Consider the following 8,237-nt stretch of genomic DNA (forward strand, 5'->3'; position numbering starts at 1 on the left):
ACGTAAAACACATAAGAGCCCCGACCCTCACCCCCATCTTACCTCCATTCCCGGCTGGACGTCATCCCCATCGTCCGAGGCCTGCTGCACGTGCAGCACGTGGATGGGAACATGAGAATTAGGGCAGGCACGTCAATTCGGGCAGGCACGTCAATTAGGGCAGGCACGTCAATGACGTGAGGCGAAACATACACACACCCCTCCCCCAACCAGCCCCAGCCACCCTCCATAGCATCAGGAACAAGAAAGAGGGCAAGGGGGAACGAATCCACAAAGAAAAACAACCCTGGCACAGCTGTGCCCCACAACTACCTGCCTGCATCAAACAAATCTGCCGTACTCCGATAGCCATATCGGAGTACGACAGCATTTTGATGCCCCACGTAAAACACATAAGAGCCCCGACCCTCACCCCCATCTTACCTCCATTCCCGGCTGGACGTCGGCCCCATCGTCCGAGGCCTGCTGCACGTGCAGCACGTGGATGGGAACATGAGAATTAGGGCAGGCACGTCAATTCGGGCAGGCACGTCAATTAGGGCAGGCACGTCAATTAGGGCAGGCACGTCAATGACGGAGGCGAAACATACACACACCCCTCCCCCAACCAGCCCCAGCCACCCTCAATAGCATCAGGAACAAGAAAGAGGGCAAGGGGTAACGAATCCACAAAGAAAAACGACCCTGGCACAGCTGTGCCCTACAACTACCTGCCTGCATCAAACAAATCTGCCGTACTCCGATAGCCATATCGGAGTACGACAGCATTTTGATGCCCCACGTAAAACACATAAGAGCCCTGACCCTCCTCCCCATCTTACCTCCATTCCCGGCTGGACGTCATCCCCATCGTCCGAGGCCTGCTGCACGTGCAGCACGTGGATGGGAACATGAGAATTAGGGCAGGCACGTCAATTAGGGCAGGCACGTCAATTAGGGCAGGCACGTCAATTAGGGCAGGCACGTCAATGACGGAGGCGAAACATACACACACCCCTCCCCCAACCAGCCCCAGCCACCCTCAATAGCATCAGGAACAAGAAAGAGGGCAAGGGGTAACAAATCCACAAAGAAAAACGACCCTGGCACAGCTGTGCCCCACAACTACCTGCCTGCATCAAACAAATCTGCCGTACTCCGATAGCCATATCGGAGTACGACAGCATTTTGATGCCCCACGTAAAACACATAAGAGCCCTGACCCTCCTCCCCATCTTACCTCCATTCCCGGCTGGACGTCATCCCCATCGTCCGAGGCCTGCTGCACGTGCAGCACGTGGATGGGAACATGAGAATTAGGGCAGGCACGTCAATTCGGGCAGGCACGTCAATTAGGGCAGGCACGTCAGGGCAGTAATGACGGAGGCGAAACATACACACACCCCTCCCCCAACCAGCCCCAGCCACCCTCCATAGCATCAGGAACAAGAAAGAGGGCAAGGGGTAACAAATCCACAAAGAAAAACGACCCTGGCACAGCTGTGCCCCACAACTACCTGCCTGCATCAAAAAAACTGCCGTATTCCGATAGCCATATCGGAGTACGACAGCATTTTGATGCCCCACATAAAACACATAAGAGCCCCGCGCCTCCTCGCCCATATCACCTCTCCAAGCGAGCCCAATTCCTCCTCACGGTGGCCACCCGCCTCCATTCCCGGCTGGATGTCAGCCAAGAGTAACTAAAGTTAGTTCAGCGACAGTGAGTGGCGGTGAGTTCTATTTTAACGTTGCTACAAGGCATAGTAAAATATAACACAAATCCCTTATCCCAATTGAAGCTATTCCGAATTCCTTCTCACTTGAAGCGGTTTCCTTCTCACCGATTAGCAACAATACTTGGCCCATATCGTGTTTGACTGAGTTGGGAGTTATGGCTACGTGCTTTGGTCTTTCGTAATGAAGATATTTGTTTGATGGAGAGGACATTGAAGCCATAATAGCCAAAGCCGTACATGAGCGGTTATGTCAGCCAATGGCTCGGAAACCTCGTCGGTCGTAATTTTGTTCAGTAAACCTGACAAGGATTTAAATGATTTCAGCCGACTTTCGGATATTGTGGCGTGGACCCACTACATTGGCGGACCTGGTCGACAAGGTCGATCAATGTCGGCCTCGGGTAACCTTGCCTATGTACTTATTTGTTCATGAGCTATATTCTACTTTGTGCTGCAACAATCGGCGTTCCTTTGCGCCATGACCATGACTACCAATTGTCATGTTACATCGGAGCACCAATACAGGTGGCAAACACCGGAAGTAACCTAAATTTCACTTATGATGAATTCAACGGCTATATTCATGCTTCCCAATGTGCTTTCGGGACTGCACGTCAAAAATAACCTCGTCCAGACAACTGTCCCGTAGCTGCTGAGCCTTGGGCGCTACACGTCTCTGGACTGCCACTGCCAAATGGCCGTAGGTAGAGAGCAAATCGTCAGGACAAATAATGCCTCCCCACACTCAAATTGGATGGCAAACATTTTAACTAACCTCGTCATAACATTTCACACACTCAGCGCGCATATCTGTGCATAATTATGACACTTTCAAGGTTGCACATTTACCAAGCTTCTAGCTGGCGAGTAACCTGTCCAGACAACTGCCCCGTAGCTACTGAGCCTGACGAGTTACACGTCTCCGGACTGCCATAGGGATGCCTGCAAGCAGAGGACGCCAACGCGCTGTAACCCACTTAGGAAGCAAAAATCCCCCAGACGTGGTCGATGGCGCAATCGACTTGCAACGCAGGTAGTGACGCAGGAAATCTTGAATACGCGCCCGAGGCGGATGCATCCAAACATGATGTCCTGCGCAGCTATCATGCAAAAAGCTGCGAGAAGGCGAACTATACTTCGGACACAAGGCATTAGACCCATCGTTAGATGCGCATGCATCCCAAGTGAAGTGACGACCGGAAAGCTGCTGCAAGTGCTGAAATTCGTGCTTGCGAATGCAAAGTTCTTGAGGCGGAGGGACATCTGCAACCGGCATCGAACTGTTCGTCTTTGTGTTACAATAGCGAGAAGGCTCTGTAACCAGACGTACGTTAAAAGCCGCGTTCAGTTCCGACTGAGAACGATTCACAACGCGATCACTTGCGTTTGACAACTTCACAGGCGCACTCGACATAGTCGCCAAAAACTTGTGCGCTTGCCGCTGAGGCACGCCCGCAGGCATCGGCTCAATCGACACAGCCACAGATGGTCCAGAAACAACAGGTTCTGCGACACACAAATCACGATTATTCTGCACAGCCAAAGAAGCCATCGCAGACAACATCGAAAAATCAACGTCTTGTTCAACAGGCGCGAGGTCAACTCCGCCATCGGGTGGGTCAGAACCCGGACAAGACAACGAACGTCACGGCTTAGACATGGACGGCTTCCGCTCGAAGAAGAAAAAGTCCTTTGGAAACATGGACTGCGCACGCTCGCAGTCCTGAGCGAAGTGATTTTCTCCGCGACATAAAAGGCACTGATTCTTATTACGAAGATTTTGCGCTTGCTGCATAGTCAAGCCGCGGACCCAGATGGACTTAGCCCGCCCAGTAGGCTGACGGAAACGATCAGCCAAAGGAACTATATCCGGCATTGACGCACTCAAACGCGGGCGTTTGGCGTCAGAGTCCGGACGTTGCCGTCCAGCCGAGATTGAACGAGTCGAACGGGGACCAGAGCCAGACGCTCCAGCACCAGAGCCAGAAGCACCTTGACGCGATGAACCTGACGAAGGTGAAGCAGAGGACTTGAGTTCCTCCGCGTAAGTCTTCAAGACGCGAATAAAACAGTCCACACTGGTCCATGGGCGCCGGATCTCGACAGTGCGATCATACATAAGACGATCGCGTAAGTTGTCAGGCAACAGACGAACCAGTTGATAGACGATGAGCTCCTCAGGAGTTGCAGCCGGCAGCTCCCGACGAATGTCGTGAAGATGTTGAAGCACTTGCTCCACTGAACGCGCTGGTTTGGCGTTGAACATACGGCAAAGCGCATTGTAAGAGGAGGCCCCGGATGACAAGACCACGGCTTCAGTGAACCAGTTGAGAAGCCAAGAAGCGCTGGGAATCACCGGCGGCGTCAACGCGGAAAGCGATTTACGAAGATCTGTAACGAGAGACGCCGGACCCACGCTTAAGACAACCCAATTGGTAGCAGCTGAATCAGACAGAGTGTAGCCGGCCAAGTCGAGGTATCCAACTAAATCGTCGACCAAGAAAGATAGGTAATCGGGCAAACTCAATTGCACTTTGGCGGCAGCGTCCGCTGAAACCAGACGACGTCTGTCAGGCTGCGGAGGTTCGAGGGGGCGAAGGCGCCGAGTCACAGTGCCCGGCTGTGAATCTGACATTGTAGCATCACCGTTGACCGGCGACGGAAGCGGCACCGGATCCACGGCAGTAGGAATAGGGACAGCCCGAGGTTGTGACCCAGAAGGCTGATCAAGCGAAGCGACCGTAGGCGCCGGTGCAAGCGCCAAGGCCGCCATCGGCGAAGTAACGGCGTTTACCGCCGGATCGGCCGAAGCTGTATTCATCCTCGGAGAAGATACAGGAGACGAAGAAGTTTGAAGAACAGTAGGAAAAGCCGACCGACGATAAAGTGAAAGAAATGGACGAAAAAGCATAATCCCAGAAAGAAAAATTTCACCGTCTCGATGCCAATGTTATGTTAAGGCTTATCACAACCAGTCATGGTGGTGTCGAAAGACACCGGATGCGATTACACCAGAGAAGGTGTAGCCATCCAGTGTACGACCCGCACTAATGTACGACGTCGCAAAAGGAAGATCTTGAGAATAGCTGAGTGAACCCCGTTGAAGAGAAGCATTGAGAGTTATGTAACTGCTCTTGCACGTTACAGTACTTGTGTCGTTGCGTACTTGTGTCGTTGCGTCGATGTGTCGTTGCGTCGATGTGTCGTTGCCTAGTTGCGTAGTTGGGCGCAAACTAGTTCATGACTTGGAGAGTGGGGGCCGTGTGGGTCGCGATCCCCATGTTATGTACGAGGTACGACAATGCCAGGGCTCATTTCCGCGGTCGTGCCCGAGTGGTGAAGGGGTCTGACTAGAAATCAGATGGGATCTCCCGCATAGGTTCGAATCCTGTCGACCGCGTCCGGTGGAGAAAGTATTTGGCCAATTTTAAGACGTGGGGGCAAGAGTGCAATGAAGTAACACGTGTTAGACCAGTGCACGTGAAGACCTGCAGGACACTCTCTACTTGAATGCATTATCAACACCAAAATATAGAGTATATGCATGTAGCTCTGCAGCTGACTGAGAAATCTCTGCTGGGTCTGAAGAACAACCTAAAATGAAGAGGGTGCTGAACCGTACCATCAGGTGTTATGGATGCTAGACCTTGAAAAATTGCTGGAACGTTTCAGCAAAGAACTTGGCACGGCTGACAAGGATGAAGATGCCGCAAAACACTGGTGAAGGCGTAGGAACTGCCAGGCTAGTTGTCACAGATGAAGCTTTACCCCCTTCAGCTATTAGATAGGATTGTAAGTATACACAATGCCCCTGGCAGGCACATACTGTTGCATGGATGGGCTGGAGAATGCCAGGGTGTATCTACATGCGCTCATTGCCTACCTACCTCCCTGCTGCATCTATGATTCCCGACCACCTGCCTGCCTGGCTATCTGCCTGCCTGCATCGGTATGTTGGCTACGCCAGGTGGGAGCCAAATACAGGTGTTGCCATCAAGCAACCAAACAAGCATCAAGCAGCACTCACGGGGCGTATACTTGGTACCGGTGTTGCAATGCAATATAGGGCTGTCCCTTCAGAAGCAAGTGTAACACAAATGACTGAAGCAAGCCAATCTAAATTTAAAAAGTTGTCGCTTGCCTGTCCAGATGACGTAGATGTTTTGGTCGCGGTAATAATTGCTGGCCCCGGGGGTGGGTGGTAACTCCCTCGTCCTGTCTGTGTGTCAGAACCCGTGAAACCCATGCAACCCTCAGCAATCCCATCGAGGCCACCTTTCAGCTCGCGCTGAGATTTGAACTCAGGTCGGTGGATTCAGAGTCCACAGTGCTAACCACTACACCACGCGAGCAGTGTACTGCATGTACGACATCTTAATCCTAATCATAATGACCCAGTACAGTACTTCCGTAACGCAACGCACAACACGCCGTTCTGCCGCCTATCTACCTACCTTCCTAGTGTTGCTGTGGAAATATTGGAGTGACACAATGTTTTGGTCCGGCAAGCAATCCATTTTTGGCTGGTGGAGAGGCGGGCACCCGGGTATATATTAGAGGCCTCTAGGGGGCCAGATTTCTTTGTCCAGGGTTCGTGAACGTTGGTGCATGCCTATCTGCTGCATCTACCTACCTGCTGCATCTATGACTCCCGACGACCTGACTGCCTGGCTATCTGCCTGCCTGCATCGGTATGTAGGCTACGCCAGGTGGGAGCCAAATACAGGTGTTGCCATCAAGCAACCGAACAAGTTGCACTCACAGGGCACATACTTGTACTTTTGTTGCAACCAAATACAAGGCTGTCCCTTCGTAAGCAACTGCAAGGAGCTACAGATTTGTAACAAATAACTGAAACAAGCCAAGCTCTCAGAAACAGGGCAAAGGCAGGCACCTACACTGGCTGTTCACCCACAATTCGTTGGATATTGCTCGGCCAGATGCAACTGGGCCGCATATGTCCAGCTAGGTCTGCCAGGATGTGACGCACATCGATGTGATATGAAAGGATACTTCTACACATACCAAGATAACCACAAACGTTGTTGCAAGTGTATTTCAAAGTTGTGTACACACTTTGTGTACGTACTCACATAGTTGGATAGTTGTGTACTCATATAGTTGGGTAGTTGGGTAGTTGGGCAGTTGGGTAGTTGCATAATTGTGTAATTGCATAATTGTGTAGTTGCACACTTGCGTAGTTGGGTAGTTGTGTATTTGCATAGTTGGTTAGTTGCGCAGTTGCATAAATAAGGAGTTGGGTAGTTGTACAGTTGGGTAGCTGCATATTGCATAGTCTGTTGTTGGCTAGTTGGGTAGTAGTTGGCTACTTGCATAGTTGGTTAGTTATGTTGATGGGTAGTTGGGTAGTTGTGTAGTTGGAAGTTGGGAAGTTGCATAGTTGCGCACTTGTTTCGTTGCATAACTGCGTAGTTGGGTACTTGTGTCGTTGCGTCGATGTGTCGTTGCGTCGATGTGTCGTTGCGTCGATGTGTCGTTGCCTAGTTGCGTAGTTGGGCGCAAACTAGTTCATGACTTGGAGAGTGGGGGCCGTGTGGGTCGCGATCCCCATGTTATGTACGAGGTACGACAATGCCAGGGCTCATTTCCGCGGTCGTGCCCGAGTGGTTAAGGGGTCTGACTAGAAATCAGATGGGATCTCCCGCATAGGTTCGAATCCTGTCGACCGCGTCCGGTGGAGAAAGTATTTGGCCAATTTTAAGACGTGGGGGCAAGAGTGCAATGAAGTAACACGTGTTAGACCAGTGCACGTGAAGACCTGCAGGACACTCTCTACTTGAATGCATTATCAACACCAAAATATAGAGTATATGTATGTTGTTACAGGGTGGTCAACTTCGCCAGCGGCCCCCTTTCCCGGGGCAGTCCCTGCTCTCCCCTGCTAGAGGGGCACCCTAATCCGTCACCCCATCCGACTTCAGAATGTATTCGTTGGGTTCGGCAACTCACCACCAGCATCCAACCAAATCTAGCGGATCAACGGCGCATCAACTGAGTTCCTGGTCAGCTCGCAAGTTGATATTATCACGTCCTACACCGTCCATAAGATGGGGGGCCACCTCCCATTTCATCACTCCTCAAACACCCGAGGAGCCGGCAGGCGGATTTGAACCCGGGTCGACTGGGTCGACTGGGAGCAGAAGTCAGGCCTTAACCTCTGCCAGCCGCCTGCCAGTATATGCATGTAGCTCTGCAGCTGACTGAGAAATCTCTGCTGGGTCTGAAGAACAACCTAAAATGAAGAGGGTGCTGAACCGTACCATCAGGTGTTATGGATGCTAGACCTTGAAAAATTGCTGGAACGTTTCAGCAAAGAACTTGGCACGGCTGACAAGGATGAAGATGCCGCAAAACACTGGTGAAGGCGTAGGAACTGCCAGGCTAGTTGTCACAGATGAAGCTTTACCCCCTTCAGCTATTAGATAGGATTGTAAGTATACACAATGCCCCTGGCAGGCACATACTGTTGCGTGGATGGGCTGGAGAATGCCAGGGTGT

The sequence above is a fragment of the Volvox carteri genome, assembly GCF_000143455.1.
Source record: "Volvox carteri f. nagariensis unplaced genomic scaffold VOLCAscaffold_116, whole genome shotgun sequence".
Taxonomy (NCBI): domain Eukaryota; kingdom Viridiplantae; phylum Chlorophyta; class Chlorophyceae; order Chlamydomonadales; family Volvocaceae; genus Volvox; species Volvox carteri.